Source organism: Bos mutus, chromosome 19, assembly GCF_027580195.1.
Source record: "Bos mutus isolate GX-2022 chromosome 19, NWIPB_WYAK_1.1, whole genome shotgun sequence".
NCBI classification, from domain to species: domain Eukaryota; kingdom Metazoa; phylum Chordata; class Mammalia; order Artiodactyla; family Bovidae; genus Bos; species Bos mutus.
In genome coordinates, this window is record NC_091635.1 from 3,429,063 (window position 1) to 3,452,608 (window position 23,546).

Genomic DNA, 23,546 nt, shown 5'->3' on the forward strand with positions numbered 1-23,546 from the left:
CCACTGAATACTGCTTATACTAATATTGCTCTTTTTTTTTTTTGAATAAAAATGTAAGTATGGTGAAATTTTACTAATGATTTTAACTCGTGTGGAATTCAGTATTATGCAAATGGATTGGATTGGGTTTGGGGTCATCCTGAAACCAGATATGTTTATGGGATAAAAAGTTTAGATAATTAAAAAGGAAAACTCAAGTATTCTTAAAAAATAATTTACTCATGTATATCTGATATGTTCTAGTTTATTTAAAAGGTTGTTTTATCCCTTTAAGCGTATCTGGTGGTACTGCTGCTTGGGGGGTAAATGACTAGATGTCTGTTCCTGAAATTGCATATTCTTAAAAGTAATACAACATCCATTTGAAAATATGATTTATGATTGAAATTTCCACTTCTCCCTCTTTAATTTCCCTGTAATTGTGTGGATTTTTTTTTTACCTAGTTTATTTTCAGAGTTCCATCCGATCTGTAGTTCAGTTCTTTTTTGAAAAAACAATTGAATCCAAGGGAAACTCCTTTTGGAGGTTTTAGAAGCAGTTTATTTAGGGAGCACCGATAGATGAGTAATCATAAATATCAGTGAAATTTTGTTGGAGTCTGTCTTCTCTGAACACTTGGAAAATGTCAGTTTTTCTTCTGCATTTTTGCTAGATTAGACATTGTGGCTTGAGTATGATTCCAAGCGATTGGGCTATTAAATGGCATGGAAAATAGATCTCTTGAAAAGAGAGGTGTCAGAAATTTGGGTCCGGAAAAACTGTAATGGATTACATGGACCATGAATTCAAATCATAAATTTGTGACCAAAAGTAGGGTCTGACTGCTTGCCACTAAAAAGCCAGTAAGGAGACCAGGTTGGTGGAGGGGAAAGTCTGCTTTATTCTGGATGCCTGCAACTGGGGGTGGGGTGGGTACTGGACTCCTGTCCAAAGGCCAATTCCTCCCCCACCACCCTACACGCACACACAAACTGACAATCAGTGGGCAGTAGCTGCTATAAACCCAGGGATGGGGCTGAATGCAGAATCAGTGCACTCAGGTCTGATGGTCATCTTGAAACTGGCCATGCGTGGTGTGACCAGCATCATCTTGATTGTTTCAAGAATGGTTAATTTTCAGTTCCAGGATCAGTTTGTTCCCACTTCCTTGAGGCCAGTTCTCGGAACTGTGGCAGCTGATGTCATGGCTACAGTCTGGGCATCATGTAGTTAACTTCTTCCACCTGGCGTGGTTTCCAATAATATAAAACAGCTCGCAGGATATGGCTCAGAATATTATCTACAGCCCTTGAGGAGGGACTAAAGGTCCTTGACTTTGCTTAATGACTAAACTATTATTATCTGGTCTCGTTTGACTGTGTCCCTTTGTCTCTGCATGTTCTCACTTCTCTGATTAAACTTACTCTTCGGCTGAAGCTTTTCCACGGACAAGAGGCGGGTGGGGGACATGGGGTGGGTGCAGGGACCACGGGGTCCTGCTCCGCTTCAGATTCACCTGACCTACACCTGTAGTGTCTCTTTGGTGATGTAACTGTTCATCTTCTGTGATTTGCTTTCGGCTTTTGGTAGAGCAATCGCAATTACAAAACACATAAATGCTATTATTAGAAGATCAATGCCTCTTTAATATGAATCTTTTCTGAGATTCTTTGAGGGAGATCCAGATCTATATTTTTTTCAAAGTACCTTTATCTTTAAGCAGGGTAACAGTTTCTGAGGGATTGACTGTATATATTCTGTTCTATCAGTCTTCCTAGGTGGCACTGGTGGTAAAGAAGTGGTGCAGGAGACATAAGAGTCGTGGCTTTGATTCTTGGGTCAGGAAGATCCCCTGGAGGAGGGCATGGCAACCCACTGCAGTATTCTTGCCTGGAGAATCCCATGGACAGAGGAGCCTGGTGGGCTACATCCATAGAGCAACAAAGAATTGGACACAAATGAAGTGACTTAGCACGCACATTCAGCTTTATCAGCATCCTTCACCCTTTTTAAAAATGGAGAATACAGTTAATTGGAATGGACTTCCTCACTGCCTTCAGGCATGGTGAGTGACACAGATCTCTGCTTCAAGCTGTAGCAATGCCATTTAATAATAAGTACAAGCCTCCTGGTCAGAGTTGAGTGCAGAACATTTCATGAATAAGTCAAAGAATCTAGTTTAGACTGATGGCTAGAGCCTCACAGTTCCCAAAGCAATCAGGAAAAAAAAAAAAAGGAAAGAAACCAACCTACGTCAGACTCTAATATTTATTGGGAACATGACACCCATGTGGTCACTTCTGCTTGTTTACTGTTGAAACACAGTTTACTAAAATGTGAAATTGCTAAATTTCTTTTACGTGGCTAGTCACAAAGCTGAAAGGGAAAATAGAGACAGGAATGAAAAGGCAGCAGAAACATGGAGAAAATAAATTAGAAAACCAAAAGTATATAAACAACAGCGCTTAGAATTTATTTTTATAGAGGTACACTGGTTTGTAACATTCTGTAAGTTTCCTGCGTACAACATTATGTTTCTACTTCTGTGTTGCCCTACAGCAGTGAAAGTCTCTCAGTCGTGTCCAACTCTTTGACATCCCAAGGACTACACAGGCCATGGAATTCTCCAGGCCAGAATACTGGAGTGGGTTGTCTTTCCCACCTCCAAGGGATCTTTCCAAACCAGGGATCAAACCCAGGTCCCCCACCATTGCAGGCAGATTCTTTACCAACTAAGCCACCAGGGAAGCCCAAGAATATTGGAGTGGGTAGCCTATTCCTCATCCAGGGGATCTTCTTCTCAAACTAGGGATTGAACCCAGGACTCCTGCATTGCAGGTAGATTCTTCACCAGATGAGCCACAGAGAAGCCCCACAGCAGGCTCACCACCAAAAGTTGAGTTCCTATCTGCCAGCACAGATTAAGTCCACTTGGCCCACTCTGGCTGACCCTCACCTATCCCTCTGGTCACCACTGCCCTCTTCTCTGTTATCTGTGTGCTCATTTGCATCTGACTCATTGCGACCCCATGACTGTAGCCCGCCAGGCCCCTCCGTCCATGGGATTCTCCAGGCAAGAATACTGGAGTGGGTTGTCATGCCCTCCTCCAGGGGATCTTCCTGACCCAGGGATAGAACCTGCATCTCCTGTGTCTCCGGCATGGCAGGCGGATCTTTATCCTCCCAGCTATTGGGGAAGCCATTCCAAAAGCTAATGTGACCAAAACCAAAACAAAACAAAAAAGCTAATGTGATGTAGACTATCCTTTCAGTTCGGTTCAGTTCAGTCGCTCAGTCGTGTCCGACTCTTTGCAACCCCATGAACCGCAGCACACCAGGCCTCCCTATCCATCACCAACTCCCGGAGTCCACCCAAACCCATGTCCATTGAGTCGGTGATGCCATCCAGCCATCTCATCCTCTGTCATCCCCTTCTCCTCCAGCCCCCAATCCTTCCCAGCATCAGGGTCTTTTCCAATGAGTCAGCTCAGCTCTTCGCATCAGGTGGTCAGAGTTTTGGAGTTTCAACTTCAACATCAGTCCTTCCAATGAACAACCAGGACTGATCTCCTTTAGGATGGACTGGTTGGATCTCCTTTCAGTCCAAGGGACTCTCAAGAGTCTTCTGCAACACCACAGTTCAAAGGCATCAATTCTTTAGCACTCAGCTTTCTTTATAGTAGAAGGATAATATCTAGGGGCTAGAGAGATAACCCTTGAGATTTATTCTATATTGGTCTAATCACACCAAGTTTGTTTCAAAACTCCTTCCCTCACATGGAAAAATACTCTCAGAGAGAGAGAGAGAGAGACACCACTGAGTTCCCTATAAGTAATGAGAAAATTGATATTTAACCTGGATAAGAAAGAGCAGCAAAACCTTGAGAGTGTAAACCAATATGGACATGCTCTTATGGAAAACTTTAGATTTTTTTTTAGTATTATTTATTAATGACTAAACAAAACCAATGTGGGAAAGTTATTGGATGAAGATATTTTAATTTAGCAGAAAAAATTCTAATAGGTAGATTGGGCTCTTCTAGTGGTAAAAACAATGTTACTATTCAATTTTAATTACTATCAATGAATATTCCAATTACTATTGAGGCATTAATTATTAATACAATGTAAATTCTCCAGGCAAATGTGTGCATGCTGCCTGGAGGATTCAAGCACGGAATGAAAAACTGGACTAAATAATAACAATGAAAGTGAAAGTGTTGGTTACTCAGCAGTGTCCTATTCTTTTCGACCCATGGACTGCAGCCCCCCAGGCTCCTGTGGAATAGGCATTGTTTAATAAGAACAAACACTACTGTCGTTGGTACACCTCAGAAGTATTTCACAAAAGTCTGTGGCATTAATCCTATCCCACAGCTGAAAAAGAGAAGGTCAAGAATGTTACATGGCTTCCAAATTCCTGGGGAAAATACTAGCAGATGACAAAGGCAGTATTCCATGGAAATCTTCAAGCCTGCAAAGTCTCTGTTTTACCCCACGCTCTGATGCGATCTGATGGTCTGATACAATCTGACCTATGGACAGTGTCTTTTTCACCAACTGTACTGTTTCTCTCCATTTGCACGGTGCCTTAAAGCCTGTCCTTATCCTCTCCATGGATTCTCCAGGCAAGGACACTGGACCACTCCATTTGGCGTGCTCTCTTCCAGGGGATCTTCCCAAGCATCCGGATTCTTCACCGCTGAGACAGCTGGGAAGCGCTTAGACACGCTAAAGATCCTTCTTAACTAAGTTCTGAGCGCTGCGGAGGCGCCTCTGTCTCCATCACCGTCTGAGTCCGCTCCTCAGCCCCGCCTTCCCCGCCATCCGCCTGGCTGGCTGGGCATATCTGCTTCTAGCATCATTTCGTTTTCAGCTCAAGCATGGTCTTCCTTCTCCACGACAGCCATACTTCATTTGCTCTCCGTTAACAGTCGGTTTTTTTTTCTCCTTGACTTTGAGACCGTCTTTCGTGAGTACTCTCTCTGAGAAGGCCCTGCTTCCTGGACCAGCCCTTCTCTCGACTCAGATCTTGAGGAACTGGAGACTGCAGAAACTACAGTTCTTTCCCCTGCATTTCTGCCCCTTTTCTGCCTTTTCAATGCATTTCAATTTACATTTCTATTATTAGGAGTGAAATTATACAGCTTTTCATTTGTTTATGTGTCATTTGATTGTCTTTTCTCTGAGAACTGCCTGTCCATATATTTTTGTCCATTTCCTTTTGGATTATTTAAAAATTAATTTATTTTTAATTGGAGGATAATTGCCTTACAATTTTAAATTGGCTTCTGCCATAGGTCAGTGTGACTCAGCCACAGGTATACACACGTCCCCTCCGAGTGAAGTAAGTCAGAAAGAAAAACAAATATTGTGTATTAACGAGTATATATGGAATCTAGAAGTCGGTTCATAGGTACCGATGAACCTATTTATTTGCGAGGCAGCAGTGGAGATGCAGAAATAGAGAGCAGACTTGTGGACACAGTGCAGGAAGGAGAGGGTGGGATGAATCGAGAGACTAGCATGAAGACATATGCATCACCACTTGTCAAATAGACAACCACTGGGGACTTGCTGTGGACCCAGGGAGCTCAGCCCGGTGCTCTGTGACCACCGGGAGGGGTGGGGGTGGTGGGAGGCGGAAGGGAGGGCCTCTGTATCTCTGTAGTTAGGAATACAGCTGATCCACGAATTACAGATTCTGTTCATTGTTTCTCTCTCTCTCAGTTTCCCTATGATCTCAATAAAAGAATAAATTCTTTAGAGAAAGGGTTATATCTGTAAATATATTATTCAAAAATTGGGCTTACAGTGGAACTTAAAAATTATTTCTTTCCTTGTCTTATGTATTTGTGGGAGCTTATATTTGATGCAAATAACCTCATAGGTTTATTATGTCGCTCTCAATTTTTATGGAACTACCATCAACTGCCTGCTTTTCTCCTAAACAGTATCCAATATAGATTTATATTTACATAACTGGCTAAATGAAAGGAATTGACTAATTCCAGATTTTCTTCTAGCAAAAACCAGATTTTATCTGTGAGTGGGAGAGTCTTCTTTAAGTCTTTTGTTACCCCAAATCAGCAAACACACAGTAAAACTGAAAAAGAACAAAAACAAAAATCACTGACTATTTAACACTGGCAAAAATAATAGACACAATTTATTGAGGATTTATTATGTGCTAGATCTCAACCTCATGGCACGTATCTCTGAAGAGTGTCTTTCTAACACGCCTGTGCAAACCTTTAGTCAGTACACATTGGTTCAAGATGTTTAACATGACGAAAAAAACTTCCCAACTTTTAGGAACATTTCGGCTTATAGCTTTATGTCATGTTCTCCCTACAGAGTTTAAAATTAAAAAAAGTATCCAAACTCTAACCGTATTTTTATGGAATCTTGCCTTTCTCTGGTCAATATAGATACTTGCGGGAGTACAAACGTCACAAGTGCACACACACGTAGATGCATAACAAACAGTAAAAGTGGACACTTTTTTTTTTTACATTTACGCGTTCAGCATTTTGCTCACAACCTAGGGTCGGTAGAAGTCACGCAACCTCTCTGTGAAATGCGGCTTCATTTTGGCTGCAGGGCACTGTTCCTGATGCTGGAGGACAGCGTCACTGGCTTGCATGCAGCCTGCAGCACATGCAGGCTCCAGGTGAACATGGCAAGAACTGTGGTACCAAGAGCCACCATGAATTTACCCTTGACTGCAGATCGCCGGCGTGCCCTTCAACAGAGAAATACTGCTGAGAGTTTGCCAAATGCACAAAACGCTGCTGCTTTCACCGTTCTGCAAGCTCCTTTGAAACCTCTTTTTCTTTTTTTTTTTCACGTTAAGAGGCGCCACACGAACAGAACGTGCCGTAAATAATGTGTGCTAACATTTTCCAAAAAAAACTGGACATCAATTAATGCTAATTTATGAGGAAACTTCTTTGGAAGAGCGTAGTCCAGACTCATAACTACTGAAAAGACTCATTAATATAAATGTTGAGGGAGTTTTCTTAAGGGAGGGGGGACCAAGGTAAATGCATATCATTACTTTGAAAGCTCACAATTTATTGAAAATTCAGTGCAAAGGAAACTTTACACTGTATGTTTCCAAAAGTAATGTCATTAATCAAGAAAATAAAACAAGGGTGAGGATGTGATCTAGAGACATGTGATGAAAATCCAGCTGAAGAATACCTAACATGTACTGAATAGGTGCTACATGTCAGGCATTAGAGATTCACCTTTTGCTTAATTTTTTCCAAACAGTACTACTGGATAGATCACATTATTTTTTCCATTTTACAGTTGAGAAAACAAAAAACAAGCAGTTTGTGTTACTTGCTACAAGTCACAAGACTGACGACCAGTAAAAGTCAGATTCAGAACCTCATCGCTTAAACTAAATGCCGTACTTCATTACACTGCCTTTGACGACTATCAGATAAATGTATGGGAAAATTTAAGTAGACTTGGGCAGTGCTTTATCCTATAGGACCTTTAGAAATAAAATCAAGTTATTTTTTCCATAAGTCAAACTATATATATATATCTATACCCAGATTATTTGTGTGTACTAAATTGACCAATTTTACATTTGAGAAAATGAGGTTTTTTTTCCTACTTTTTGATCTTAACCATGGTGACAAAATAATTAGCAGCCCCTACCTTTTCCTGAATTTCTCTCTAACATTTTAAGAGGCTCAGGTAGTATTTATGAGTTGGCTGGAAAATGAACTTTCTACTCTTGAGGTACTTGATTCTCTTTGCTGAAGATAAGTGGTCATATCTTTACTGAAATGAAAGTGAAAAGATTGTCATCTTTATTTGGCTTCTAGGAAGTGTGTGTTTATTTGCACGTGTGCATGGGTAGATATATATCATCATGCCAGTAGCCAAGGCAATGTACAGATCCTTTTAGAACAGTAGTTCTCAAACTTGACATAGTTCAGAATCATCTCGAAAGCTTGCTAAGGCACAGACCAGTGGGCTCTCGGGTTTCATTTCATCAGGTCTGGAGAAGCACCTGTGCGTTTGCATTTCTGACAAGTTTCCAAGAGCTGCTTCTGGTGCTGGTTGAGGGACCCCACTTTGCGAATCACTGCAGCAGAGGAAATGGTATTACTGAAATATACGTAGGTCTGTGATGTACTTTGGTGATGGCAGTTCATATTTAAATAATAATGTTATGTGTTGTCGGATCAATGAATAAACCATATTAAGTGGTTTCTAAACGATCTATTAATAATTCTTATATTCAGCTCACAAACTAAAAGATTAACATTGAAAAATGATTTTTAAACAACTGTTGAATAGCTTCAGACTTTCTAAATCTTTATCTACCAGGCACTTTTTGAGTTAAACAGGGAGAGAAGAACTAACCCTCAGGGCTATTCATTCCTGAGTATTTCCGTAGGAATTGAGAAGCTTCCAGCTTGTTTAAACTGAAACAGGGGATCTCATTAAAAACCTACCACACTCAGCATACAATATTAAAGGAGTTCGATTTGAATAATTAAATATTTACAGCTTATCAGTGAGAAAATACTGATGTGATTCAAGGCAAGCAAAGTACCTATTCACCAAGGAAATGGAAGGGAGAAAGAGAGACAAAGTTGAACAAAAGATGTCATTTTAAATTGTGAAAGAAGAAATCTTATCTATGTTTTCCCAATAATTCACTTTTAGAAAAATCTCTCTTCATCTATTCAGTGATAGGCTGTAGGCAAAATTAGGTCTGAAAGAATGCCAAAGTTTACCTAAAATTGGTTTCTAAAAAGAAACACTGTATCATATCCTTCCAGTTCTAAGGGAAACGTGTGTGTCAGTCCATAAAGTCCTCTATAGCTAAAGAAATGAGCAGGAGTTCAACATGCGAAATTCAGGGCATGAAACTGTGTGAAATGTTTCTCAATTATTTGCATAATAACATTTAACGTGTTCTAGATCGAGTGCACTAAACACACAGCCAAGAAACCTTCCGAGCCTACGCTGGTTTTCATTTGGTTGTATTATAAGTGTATGAAACTCATGTTGGGAATATATTTCATATTCTGCATTTGTAAAATATCAAATTTATATCAGCAGAAACCGCAAAGGCAGCCCAGGAGCTGCTCCCAGAGCAAGGTCGTTTTGCAATCAAGCTTTTAACACCATATTATCATTGTAAAGAACAAATCCCCTGGTTGAAATGAGGAAAATGACTTTCACAAATCGTGGCAATTTTCTTTGTATTTATTACACTGGACTCAAAACATTTACTCAACAAGAGTTTGTCTCAAGTTTCTACTTTGTGGAATATGCACCATGCTGAAAGTGTGTATTACAAATAAAATTAATTCAGCTTGGTTATTTTATTCCACTCCATAGCAGAGATATATTTTTGTGAGAGTCTTGAAGTTGATTCCAACCTATCTGCGTGTTGCGATTCTTCATGTTGTGTGTGTGCTACACTGTGTCAGGCGTGTCTGACTCTGCCACCCCCTGGACTGTAGCCCCTCCAGGCTCCTCTGTCCATGGGATTCCCCGGGCAAGAGTACTGGAGTGGGTTGCCATGCCATCCTCTGGGGATTGTCCCAACTCAGGGATGGAACCCGCATCTTCTTAAGTCTGCTGCATCGGCAGGCAGGTTCTTTATCACTAGCGCCACCTGGGAAGCCCAATAGGTAAGGATAAAAATTCTGTAGTATAAATAGGTTTCTCAGAAATATTTTACTGACATTTCATCTAGGACTTAGCACAGAATAGCTAAAAAGCTACTGAGGAAGGAAGTTATTCTTCTCGTGAACTAAATAAATGCATTTGCAAACATCATACTTCAGTCCCAGATGAAATACTGATAAAATATTTTCTGAGAAAATTATATATGTTACAATTTTTTTAAATCTATTTTATTTTGACGGCACCGGGTCTGAGTGGGATCTAGTTTCCTGACCACGGACCGAAGCCAGGCCGCCTGCTTTGGGAGGGCAGAGTCCAAGCCACTGGGCCATGAGGGAAGTCCCTAGTGTTACAGAATTTACCTTGTATCCCTAAATTATGAAGCCTTTCCTTCCATGTCTTATTATATAAATGTGTGTGTTAATCGCTCAGTCATGTCAGACTCTTAGCATCCCTGTGGACTGCAGCTCACCAGGCTCCTCTGTCCATGGAACTCTCCAGGCAACCATACTGGAGTGGGTTGCCATTTCTTTCTCCAGGGGCTCTTCCCAACCAAGCAACTGACCCAGGTTTTCTGCACTACAGGCAGATTCTTTGCCACCTGAGCCATCAGGGAAGCCCGTTACATAAGTATAGTTAACATTATACTGACAATTAAGTTTTACTGTAGTTATAGATGGGATGGATTTGTGTTACACCAACATAATTTGTCTTATACTGAATTCTTCTCTAATAATAAGTTCTTTTAAATAGAGGACCCGGGTTCTACTATTTTACGGTCACGCTTACAAATCCTTGATTACGTATTCACTTCCCTGACCTGACAGAACCGCCCAGTTTAGGACACATTTCATTTGCGTTGATTTCAAAGTTGTACCTAAAATGTCCATCTTAGCTCACACCACTCGGGTCCATGTACAACTGTCTGCAGGCGTTCGCCTTACCTTGGGATTAAGCCACAAAAAAGGAAATTATCTCTGAGTATGTCTCTGTGTTTCCTATGCAGAGCCAGTAAGCTTCCGAGCTTCTCTTTTCCTCCACTTTCTCCTGTGGCACATAGGGGTGGTAGTGATATGTGCCTCCTCATTTTGTGTGAGGGCTTAATGAACTACTATTTGTGATGTGCCGACAGTAACAGTCGTAACCCTAGCGATCACCTGTGTACTGGGACCTGCACAGGTGATCACTGGTAGCATCACTCCCGGATGCCTCCTCTGTGCCTGCCTGAATGCATTATGTACATTAGACATACGTGGATAGGGATCCACCTGCCAATGCAGGGGACACGGGTTTGGTTCCTGGTCAGGCAAGATCCCACATGCTGTGGAGCAAGGGCTCTAGGGCCCGTGAGTGGCAATTACCGAGCCCCTGGGCTGTAACTACGGATGCCCGTGTGCCCAGAGCCTGTGCTCTGCAACAGAGACCACTGCAGTGAGGAGCCTGCGCGCTGCAGCTGGAGAGGAGCCCCCACGTGCCAAAACCGGAGAAAGCCCTTGAGCAGCAAGGAAGACCCAGCACAACTCAGAAGATAAATAAATAAACTTATTTGTTCAAAAAGACATGTAGAGTAAATTAATAGACAAAATAACAAAGTCTCTCCTTTGAGTCCATCATAGCTTTTGTTTGGACCTCTCTAATCGAAAAAGCAAGAGAGTTCCAGAAAAGCGTCTATTTCTGCTTTATTGAGTATGCCAAAGCCTTTGACTGTGTGGATCACAATAAACTGTGGAAAATTCTGAAAGAGACGGGAATACCAGACCACCTGACCTGCCTCTTGAGAAACCTATATGCAGGTCAGGAAACAACAGTTAGAACTGGACATGGAACAACAGACTGATTCCAAATAGGAAAAGGAGTACGTCAAGGCTGTATATTGTCACCCTGCTTATTTAACTTATATGCAGAGTACATCATGAGAAACGCTGGACTGGAAGAAACACAAGCTGGAATCAAGATTGCCGGGAGAAATCTCAATAATCTCAGATATGCATATGACACCACCCTTATGGCAGAAAGTGAAGAGGAACTAAAAGCCTCTTGATGAAAGTGAAAGTGGAGAGTGAAAAAGTTGGCTTAAAGCTCGACATTCAGAAAATGAAGATCATGGCATCTGATCCCATCACTTCATGGGAAATAGATGGGGAAACAGTGGAAACAGTGTCAGACTTTATTTTTTGGGGCTCCAAAATCACTGCAGATGGTGACTGCAGCCATGAAATTAAAAGACGCTTACTCTTTGGAAGGAAAGTTATGACCAACCTATATAGCATATTCAAAAGCAGAGACATTACTTTGCCAACAAAGGTCCATCTAGTCAAAGCTATGGTTTTTCCAGTGGTCATGTATGGATGTGAGAGTTGGACTGTGAAGAAAGCTGAGCACCGAAGAACTGATGCTTTTGAACTGTGGTGTTGGAGAAAACTCTTGAGAGTCCCTTGGACTGCAAGGAGATCCAACCAGTCCATTCAGAAGGAGATCAGCCCTGGGATTTCTTTGGAAGGACTGATGCTGAGGCTGAAACTCCAGTACTTTGGCCACCTCATGTGAAGAGTTGACTCATTGGAAAAGACCCTGATGCTGGGAGGGATTGGGGGCAGAGGATGAGATGGCTGGATGGCATCACTGACTCGATGGATGTGAGTCTGAGTGAACTCTGGGAGTTGGTGATGGACAGGGAGGCCTGGTGTGCTGCAGTTCATGGGGTTGCAAAGAGTCGGACACGACTGAGCAACTGAACTGAACTGAACAGGATACATTAATACTGTATTCTGTATATTCTGTATTGTATTAAAATACTTGCTCTCACAGTAGGCTTCCCCTACACTACTTGGGGCAGGGAGTATGTCTTACTGCATTTGTGTTCCCTCAGTGACAGAGACCCTGCCTGAAACACAGGATGTATCTATTCTGAGTACGTGTGGAATGAGTGAATAGCAACAGTGGAGCCCAGAGAAATTGAGATGCTTGGCCCCTTAGTTACTGATATTTAAATTTCATTTGTTACGTATTTCTAGAGGAGCTGTGGATGACATTTTGCTGAATGTAATACAAGAATGCATCACAGTCCCTTACTTCCAAAAAATTATAAATTAATAGGGAAAGCAAAATAATCCAAAGTACTTATACATGGGTAACAGCTGACTCACCAAACAGTATTATCGGAAAGGCTGGGAGATTCCAGTGGAGGAAGACATTGCTCCCGGGTCTGGGGAAGCCAAAAAGGCATCACAAATCTATATAGTTACCGCCCCGTTGAGCCGCCTTTCAGAAAACAGCACCCACCACTAGATTTTCTCCACTGGCTCTGTTAAATGGACGTTTATGGTGTTTCATCATGAATTCAACTTGTGGCTGTCTCCACCCAGCCCCACTAAACCACCTATGAATTCAATCAAACTGGTGAAGTGAATTAAACAAAATTCATGGGCTTTTGAGGGGGGATTCTTGCAGGCTGGCTTGGCTGCTAGTAGCTGTTGGATGGCTTTGGGGCTATATATTAGGAAGCCAAGGATTTAATGAAACTGTTAATCACATCAGCACATCAACATTGAACAAAGCAGTCCCAGCTCTCCGTAGGCAAGTTGTTTTGTTCCATGGCAAACACTAACCACAGGGAAAGCATATCTGATGAAGAGCCAGGAGCAAATACCACTAACTGCTGCATCTCCCAGGAAGAAGGGCTTGATCATTTTGAATGTCCTGATCTGTTAAAAAAAAATAAATAAAAACACTAATCAGATAGGCATGCGTAGACTCAGCATTGGCTACTAGAAGCTACTTTGGGTGTGTGTGTGTTTCCATTATATTTCTAGCAAGTAAACTTGGTAGAAACGGCTTGACCCGATTGTGACTATACCTGGCAGGATGTGTTAGAGTTCACAAATTTCTAATCAGAGTGGAGGATCCAGGGACCCATGCCAGCTGGGGCCCGAGGCATCCTGCAATTAACACTGTCAAGCGTTCCCGCCTGTAAACAGTTACCTCACCTCACCTCCGAGCTCGGGGACGTGTTTGCACAGGACAGCCAGCCGGCGGCCGCAGCCTGACGGCTTAGCCAGAATCCTGACTTCTGGTCTGGAAGTCATTTTCTACCACGCGCACGTTTCAATAAATCTGCAAAATAACTTAACCAGGGAGACCCAGGGTGATTTTTTCTCCTTTGGTTTTTCTCCCCACCCCTGCCCAGCTAAGCTGTAAAACTAAGTCCCCTTTATCACAGAAGTCTCCACTGTGTAATCCGATTGACTCTCAGAGTCCGCTTGCACATGTGTCTGTCTCTTCCTGTGCCACTAAATCGGCTCAGCTGCTCTGGGTTTGGGTCTGGTGGGGGAGAGCGGCTTCATTTGTCGGCGACTTTGTCACAAAATGTGGGGATCAGAGCCACAGTTTGGGGCATTAGCAGAGTTTACTAGCTATAGAAGTTATCTCAGTAGTTTTTCTTTTTTTTAATTTGGACTTTAGTCAGCTTTTCCAGGAAAAAACTATTGAGACCTAGATTTATCGTATCTTTTGTATTATATTATATGTTAAAATACATACATATATATTTTTATGTAAAATTTATATACATTAAATTTTATGTTAATTTTTATGTATAAATTTATACATATATATTTGGAGAAGGCAATGGCAACCCACTCCAGTACTCTTGCCTGGAAAATCCCATGGACGGAGGAGCCTGGTGGGCTGCAGTCCATGGGGTCGCTAGGAGTTGGACACGACTGAGCGACTTCCCTTTCACTTTGCACTTTCATGCATTGGAGAAGGAAATGGCAACCCACTCCAGTGTTCTTGCCTGGAGAATCCCAGGGACGGGGGAGCCTGGTGGGCTGCCGTCTATGGGGTCGCACAGACTCAGACACGACTGGAGCGACTTAGCAGCAACAGCAGCATATGTAAAAATATAAATTATATATAAACACTTACATATAAATATATATACAGGGTACAATGGTATGAGCAGCAATGGCGGCTCACTGGAGGGACTGATGCTGAAGCTGAAATCCTGATACTTCGGCCACCTGATGCGAAGAGCTGACTCATTGGAAAAGACCCTGATGCTGGGAAAGATTGAGGGCAGGAAGAGAAGGGGACGACAGAGGATGAGATGGCTGGATGGCATCACTGACTCAGTGGACATGGGTTTGGGCGAACTCCAGGAGTTGGTGATGGACAGGGAGGCCTGGCGTGGTGCAGTTCATGGGATAGCGGAGTGGGACACGACTGAGGGACTGAACTGAGCTGAACTGAGCTGAAGTGGCTCATGTGGCAGAGTCTGCCCACAGTGCAGACCTGGGTTTGATCCCTGGGTCAGGAAAATCCCCTGGAGAAGGGAATGGCAACCCACTTCACTATTCTTGCCTGGAAAATCCCATGGACAGAGGAGCCTGGCAGGCCCCAGCCCATGGGGTCACAAAGAGTCGGACATGACTGAGCAACTAACACACTCATAATGGTATATATAATACTATACTTAGATAATACAAATTATATATAAAATATGTATACATTATATATAATCTAATAATATATAATAGGTATTATATTAATATATAAAATACTATTTATATATTATACAATAAATATTTCTATAATATAATATGTAATATATATTTATATACTATTTTAATAATGAAATTACTATTATATACGTGTTGTTCAGTTGCTCACTCATATCGGACTCTTTGCGACCCCATGGACCGCAGCATACCAAGATTTCCTGCCCTTCACCACCTCCCGAAGCTTGCTCAAACTCATGTCTATTGAGACGGTGCTGCCGTGTAACCGTTGTCCCCTCCTGCTTTCATTCTTTCCCAGCATCAGGGTCTTTTCCAATGAGTCAGTTCTGCCCATCAGGTGGCCAAAGTATTAGAGCTTCAGCTTCAGCATTAGTGCTTTCAATGAATATTCAGGACTGATTTCCTTTAGGCTGGACTTATTTGATCTCCTTGCAGTCTAAGGGACTCTCTAGAGTCTTCTCCAATATCACAGTTCAAAAGCATCAATTCTTCGGCACTCAGCTTTCTCTATGGTCCAACTCTCACATCCATACATGACTACTGGAAAAACCTTAGCTTTGACTAGATGGACCTTTGTCGGCAAAGTAATGTCTCTGCTTTTTCATACACTATCCAAGTTTGTCATAGCTTTTCTTCCAAGAATCAAGCGTCTTTTAATTTCATGGCTGCATTCACCATCTGCAATGATTTCTGAACCCCCAAAATAAAGTCTGTCACTGTTTCCATTGTTTCCCCATCGATTTGCTATGAAATAATGGAACTGGATGCCATGATTTTAGTTTATTGAATGCTAACTTTTAAGCCAGCTTTTTCCCTCTCCTCTTTCACCTTCAGCAAGAGGCTCTTTAGTTCCTCTTCACTCTCTGCCCTAAGGGTGGTGTCATCTGCACATTTGAGGTTATTGATATTTCTCCTGGCAATCTTGATTCCAGCTTGTGCTTCCTCCAGCCCAGCGTTTCTCATGATGTACTCTGCATATAAGTTAAATAAGCAGGGTGACAATATATAGCCTTAACATACTCCTTTCCCAATTTGGAACCAGTCCATTGTTCCATGTCCAGTTCTAACTGTTGCTTCTGGACCTGCATACAGATTTCTCAGGAGGCAGGTCAGCTGGTCTGGTATTCCCATCTCTTGAAGAATTTTCCACAGTTTGTGGTGATCCACACAGTCAAAGGCTTTAGTGTCATCAACAAAGAAGTAGTTTTTTTCTGGAATTCTCTTACTTTTTGTATGATCCAATGGATATTGCTTTGATCTCTGGTTCCTCTTCCTTTTCTAAATCCAGCTTGAATATTTGGAATTTCTCAGTTCACATACTCTAGAAGCCTAGTTTGGAGAATTTGGAGCATTACTTTGCTAGTGTGTGAGATGAGTGCAATTGTGTAGTAGTTTGAGCATTCTTTGGCATTGCCTTTCTTAGGGATTGGAATGAAAATTGACCTTTTCCAGTCCCATGTCCACTGATGAGTTTTCTAAATTTGCAGGCATATTTAGTGCAGCACTTTCACAGCATCATATTTTAGGATTTGAAATAGCTCAACTGGAATTCCATCACCTCCACTAGCTTTGTTCGTAGTGATGCTTCCCAAGGCCCACTTGACTTCTCATTCCAGGACGTCTAGCTCTAGGTGAGTGATCTCACCATCATGATTATTTGGGTTCATTAAGATCTTTTTTGTACAGTTCTTCTGTGTATTCTTGCCATCTCTTCTTGATATCCTCTGCTTCTGTTAGGTCCATACCGTTTCTGTCTTTTATTCTGCCCATTTTTGCATAAAGTGTTCCCTTGGTATCTCAAATTTTCCTGAAGAGATCGCTAATCTTTCCCATTCTGTTGTTTTCCTCTATTTCTTTGCACTGATCACTGAGGAAGGCTTTCTTATTTCTCCTCGCCATTCTTTGGAATTCTGCATTCAGATGCTTATTTCTTTCCTTTTCTCCTTTGCCTTTAGCTTCTCTTCTTTTCTCAGCTATTTGTAAGGCCTCCTCAGACAGTCATTTTGCTTTTTTGCATTTCTTTTCCAGGGGGATGGTCTTGATCCCTGTCTCCTGGACAATGTCACAAACCTCCGTCCATAGTTAATCAGGCACTCTATCAGATCTAGTCCCTTAAATCTATTTCTCACTTCTACTGTATAATTGTAAGGGATTTGATTTAGGTCATACCTGAATGGTCTAGTGGTTTTCCCTACTTTCTTTAATATAAGTCTGAATTTGGCAATAAGGAGTTCATGATCTGAGCCACAGTCAGCTCCAGGTCTTGTTTTTGTTGACTGTATAGAGCTTCTCCATCTTTGGCTGCAAAGAATATAATCAATCTGGTGTCGGCGTTGACCATCTGGTGATAACCACGTGGAGAGTTGTCTCTTATGTTGAAGGAAGAGGGTGTTTGATACGACGAGTGTGTTCTCTTGGCAAAATTCTGTTAGCCTTTGCCCTGCTTTATTTTGTACTCCAAGGCCAAACTTGCCTGTTAATCCAGGTATCTCTTGAATTCTTGATTTTGCATTCCAGTTCCCTATGATGAAAAGGACTTTTTTTTGATGTTAGTTCTAGAAGGTCTTATAGATCTTCATAGAACCATTTAACTTCAGCTTTGTTGGCATTAGTGGTTGAGACATGGATTTGGATTACTGTGATATTGGATGGTTTGCCTTAGAAACAGAGATCATTCTGTTGTTTTTGAGATAGTACTCAAGTACTTCATTTTGGACTCTTGTTGACTGTGAGGGCTACTCTATTTCTTGCCCATGGTAGTAGATTTAAATTAAATTTGCCCATTCCTGTCCATTTTAGTTCACTGATTCCTAAAATGTCGATATTCACTTTTGTCATCTCCTGTTTGACCACTTCCAATTTACCTTGATTGATGGACTTAACATTTCAGTTTTCTATGCTGCAATATTGTTCTTTACAGTATCGGACTTGATTTTAACCAAAAAATGTATTTGATATATATAATATACTATCTTATAAAATATATATATAGAATATACTATTTTAATAATGAGGTTACTGAGTAGTTAGGTTAAAATGGAAACAGTATTGTTTAAATAGTTTGTGTAAATGTTTTTGGAGGATGGTAAATCTTCTAATGTCAGTGAATATTTCATGCATATTTATGGGTGTTTGTCTCTCTGTGGGTCTGTGCCACTTTTAACAGAGCAACACACAAGATAATATGGCCTACCAGCAGCCTCTTACATGGATTCAGGTGGAAGAATTACAATTTGTCTTTAAGGAGAACTTTGATTTAACTTTTCCCAAATGATCCTTCCCTTCAACTAGCTTTTTCTTTTGTTGTCTATAGTACAAGCTGGGGGTGCTAGGATAAATTTTAAGGAACCTAGACTTTAATCCTCACCATATGACTAGCCGTGTGACTGGGTAAGACATTGAATCTTTGTGGGTCTATGTTTCAATAAAATGGCAAATATCATAGTTGTGTTACTTCCTCACTTTTTTTTTTTTTTTTTGGCTTGAGTAAATAAAATTATGTATGTGCTGTATTTTGGTTCCATCCCCGGGTTGGGAGGATCCCCTGGAGGAGAACATGGCAACTCACTCCAGTGTTCTGGCCTAGAGAACTCCATGGACAGAGGAGCCTGGCGGGGTGCAGTCCATGGGGTTGCAAGGAGTCAGACAGGACTGACGTGACTAAGAAACACGCACACTGCATTTTGAAAAGTAGTATCGGACCTAGAGCGATACTGCTAACGTTACTGTAATTATCGCAACCACAATCTCATGGTCATTATCGTTTTCCTTTCTATGTCCCTTGTCTTGGTTTTCCTTTTTGTTTTTTTAACACTTTATTAATCTGTCTCTGACTATTCATACTCTTTCCTTAAAGCTAGAGGTTGGTAAATTTTTCTGTAATAAGTTAGTAAGTATTCTGACCTTTGAAAGAGATAGTCTCTGCTGTAAGCACTCAATTCTGCCATTACTGCATGAAAGCAGCTAGAGATAATAGTGAAAAAAAAACAAAAAACAAAGGTGTGCTTATTCCAATAAAACTATATCTGGACACTGAAAATTTAATTTCATGTACATTTCATGTTATGGAATCTTGTTCTTTCAATGTATTTTCAACCATTTAAAAACATAGAGGAATGGCATGGGATTAAGAGATGAAAACTAGAGTATTTATAAACAAAGGAGCAGCTGGTCCGAGTGCAGTGGTGTTTGCAATTAGTTGATCACAGCCAGTTACAGATTTCTTTGTTCCTTCTCCATTCCCACTGCTTCACCTGACTAGAAAAAAAAAAAATAAAATAAACAAAGGAGCAAAAAGGATATATTGTACAACACAGGCAAATATAGCTGTTGTTTTGTAGTAACTTTAAATGGAGTTTAATCTATAAAAATATTGAGTCACTATGCTGCACACCTAATACTAATATACTACCGTTAATTAACTATACTTCAATTAAAATATAAAAATTAATACCAAAGCATCAAAAATATTAAAAAAATAAAAGCATAAAGGAAGGCATTCTTAGCTTTGCTAAGAATCTGCAGAGGTTTCTCCTGCGGGCCAGTTTGCTGACTTCTGCTGTAAGCAGAGACCCAACCTCACCACTGTTCTCCAGGTGAGAAGGCAGAGTCTTGGCTTAGAGGAAGGGGACCAGCAGTCAGAGATACGTTAGGAAAGAGGTCACCCCAACCCCAAGTCATGGTTCCAGGGAGAAAAAATAAATAGATGTTTTAAAAACGTATTCAATAATGTGTATTTCTTTTGAACCACTCGTCCTGGGACAGTAAGAGTGCAAACTGCTGGCTTCCCACTGCTTTCCACTCACCTCACTGTTAACAGCCGACTCCGGCACCACTGATGCTATACTGCTTTAGAGGGAAAAGGTAAGCCGGAAGTCACTTAAATCCTCACTCTCTCTTGTTTCATATACAGGCCGGCTGCTGCTCCCCTGGGTAGAATAATTTGCTCAAAATGAGCGCAGAGCCAAATTAGAACTCATAAGACCCAAGAAGGGGCTCTTTTCACTAAAATCATGGTTTTACTATAATTGTTCCTAAAAGTTCATCCAAAACCAAAACAGAACCAAAGAAACAGGCGCTGGGACTCTTCAATAATTCTCGCTTACGATGCATGACCGGGTTAGTGCTCCCTTGGGTTGGTAATACATGACAGTAGTGCTATGTGATGATGCTTTTGAACTGTGGTGCTGGAGAAGACTCTTGAGAGTCCCTTGGACTGCAAGGAGATCAAATAAGTCAATCCTAAAGGAAGTCAGTCCTGAATATTCATTGGAAGGACTGATGCTGAAGCTCCAATACTTTGGCCACCTGATGCAAAAAGCCAACTCACTGGAAAAGACCCTGATGCTGGGAAAGAGGGAGGGCAGGGGGAGAAGGGGGCGACAGAGGATGAGATGGTTGGATGACATCACCAACTCAACGGACATGAATCTGAGCAAACTCCGGGAGATAGTGGAGGACAGAGGAGCCTGGTGTGCTACGGTCCATGGGGTAGCAAAGAGTCAGACACAACTTAGTGACTGAAAAACAACAAAAAGAGCTATGTGAATAAATGCACAGGGTACACTGAGCATCCCCAGGTTCCAGGCAAAGCTTTAGGACAAGCCAGTGTTGACTAGTAGCTGGATTTGACTGCTCTTTCTGTTTATATCATAGGCATTGTTCAACGACTGCTAAAAATGTTTAGGTTATTATCTTCAGAACATTTGCACCAGCAGACACGGCAACATGGGAGTTTGTTTCTTAATTTGGCCAAGGGGATCCATCCACAATCGACTTTCCTATCAAGCCTGGGACCAGGTCTCACCAAGAGCTCACAGCTTCACCATCGCCTAGGGCCACATTTAAAAATCCTGCAGTTTCTCATTCGCATGCAAACAGACACCGGAATGGAAAGGTGGTGCATATATTATCCACATCTGTCTGCTACAAATGCTGCTCAGTTTCATGCTTTTAGGACAAATTCCAGGCAAAGGGCCACTGGGAGAGGCCCCGTTTCTCAGTAGCCTATGCCCAACTCTGTCAGTTAGGCAGCAGAATAATTTCTTTCATAAGGGCTGTCCCAGCCAAAGAAAACACACCCATGCCCTGTGGCATGAGATCTCTGAAGGGAAGGGACTGTGTTCTGCATTAAACTCCAAGGGGAGCTGACCTGGGATCAGATGCCTTAAGACCTGGAAAGCAGTGAGACAGAAATATATCAAAGATGGACTTTATCATTTGGTACGGTGAGAAAATCAATTTTCTATGTATGGAACCGTGGCGTGGATAGAGTCCGCCTCTCTTACCCCAGTTCTCTTTTCCCCGTGGTGTAAGTTAGAAGGACTGCGTTTGCGTTTGGGTATCAACGCTAAAGAAACAAGCACCCCAGAGTTGGAGCCAATCGGTGAAGAGGATGGAAAAACAAGCCTCCTTTAGAGAAGAAATGGAAAGATGTCATTTATATGCACAGATTAAATTAGCAAAAAAATATAGGCTCATGCAAGATCCCTGCTGTGTTTCCTTATGCATCTAATGGAAAAATTGTTACTGGTCCAGGATTTTATTATTATTATTATTATTTGAAATGCCACCTTAGGAAAAAAAGAAAAAAAATCTTTCCATTTGATACCCACCTTACTAGGAGAGGCTCGGTACAAAAATAAATAGTTGAAAATGTGCTGTGACTGAAATAGTGTTAGCCAAATTAATGCTAAATTTCCATCTGGACCTCAGCATGCTACCACCCAGAAATATTTTCTGGATCTCATTTCTATCCAGCTTTTTTTTGCCTTTTTCTTTCTTTCTTTCTTTCTATTTTTTGGTTAAGATTCTCTCCCTTTGGTAATCTCCTGCTGCAAGACTGGCTGGTTGGTTTTGCCATTGTTTTAAGACAAAAGGCTTCTTCCGTAGCATCCTTAGGTAGACCTCTGTGCTGTGCTTAGTCACTCTGTCATGTCTGACTCTTTGCAACCCCATGGACTGTAGCCCACCAGGCTCCTTGGTCCATGGGGATTCTCCAGGCAAGAATACTGGAGTGGGTTGCCATGCCCTCTTCCAGGGGATCTTCTCAACCCAGGGATTGAACCCAGGTCTCCTGCATCACAGGAAGATTCTTTACCATCTGAGCCACCAGGGAAGCCCATCATCTCATCTCTAGGCGGCAGATACATTATCATATGATTCCACTTCAAGGGTACACCTCTAAAGCTGGTCTTTCCCCCAAGAGGTGTCTGGACATTTTAGCTGATTCATTCCTGGCTAGGACACAAGGAAGCAGAGCCTTGGACGGCATAGCACATTTCCCTCTGCATCTTCTCATCATGGGCTTCCCTTGTGGCTCAGCTGGTAAAGAATCTGCCTGCAATGCGGGAGACCTGGGTTCAATCCCTGGGTTGGGAAGATCCCCTGGAGAAGGGAAAGGCTACCCACTCCAGTGTTATGGCCTAGAGAATTCCATGAACTCTATAGTCCATAGGGTCTCAAAGAGTTTGACACGACTGAGCGACTTTCACACGCTTATCATCCTTTACACATCATCTTGATTCTGATTTTAATGCAGAAACACATGTGGAACAAAATACTGCCCCAAATAGAAAGGCTGGACAAATTAAGCAGCAAAACTGTAGAATATTTTCATGTTTTGAAATATTCTTGTTGATGACAGTTCCCAAAGCCTTGGTACATTGAAGAATTCATGTCAATGATCCAAGCTTCTTTGGAATGAATTAAATCCTTACTGTTTGAAGGGGTGGGAATAAAAACAGAGGAGAATTCCCAAAGTCTAGGCCCTCTTCCAATTTTAATTATGAATCCATTCTATGAGTTTTAATTATGAACCCATTCTACAAGTCATACAACTCTCTGGGTCTTTAGTTCTTTGTTTAAAAAAAAAAATGCAAGTAATAATAGCTGTCCTGCCAATGTCCTGGTTATACTGAAGCAGATTCTTGACTAGCTGCAAATAACCTTTGGGAGCATTAAAAATGATCTATAATCACAGAACTTCTTTTTGCCAGGAAGCTCAGCACAAATTATTTTATAGCTTACAAAATTGTCATTTGAAAATTCAAATTAAAACACATTGGATATCTCTTCTATGCTGGGCACCGTGCTTGGCAACTTATAAATCTCGTCTCGAACCCTCATAAAGTCCTTGGAAGTTATGCATTTTATCCTCAGTTTATCAGTGAAAGAAGGGAATCTCAGAGAGCTGAAGTGACTTCTCTATAATTGTGTTCCTGAGAAATAGTGAAGTTGTATCTGACCCCAGTGCTGGCTGGTCCCAAACACTGGGTCCTCAGCACCCACCACCTGGTATAGGAACATCCTGCTGGAACAAGACCTTCTTGTTTCATTCACTTTACGTCAGTTTAAGCGTTTCAAACAAAACTCAAAAG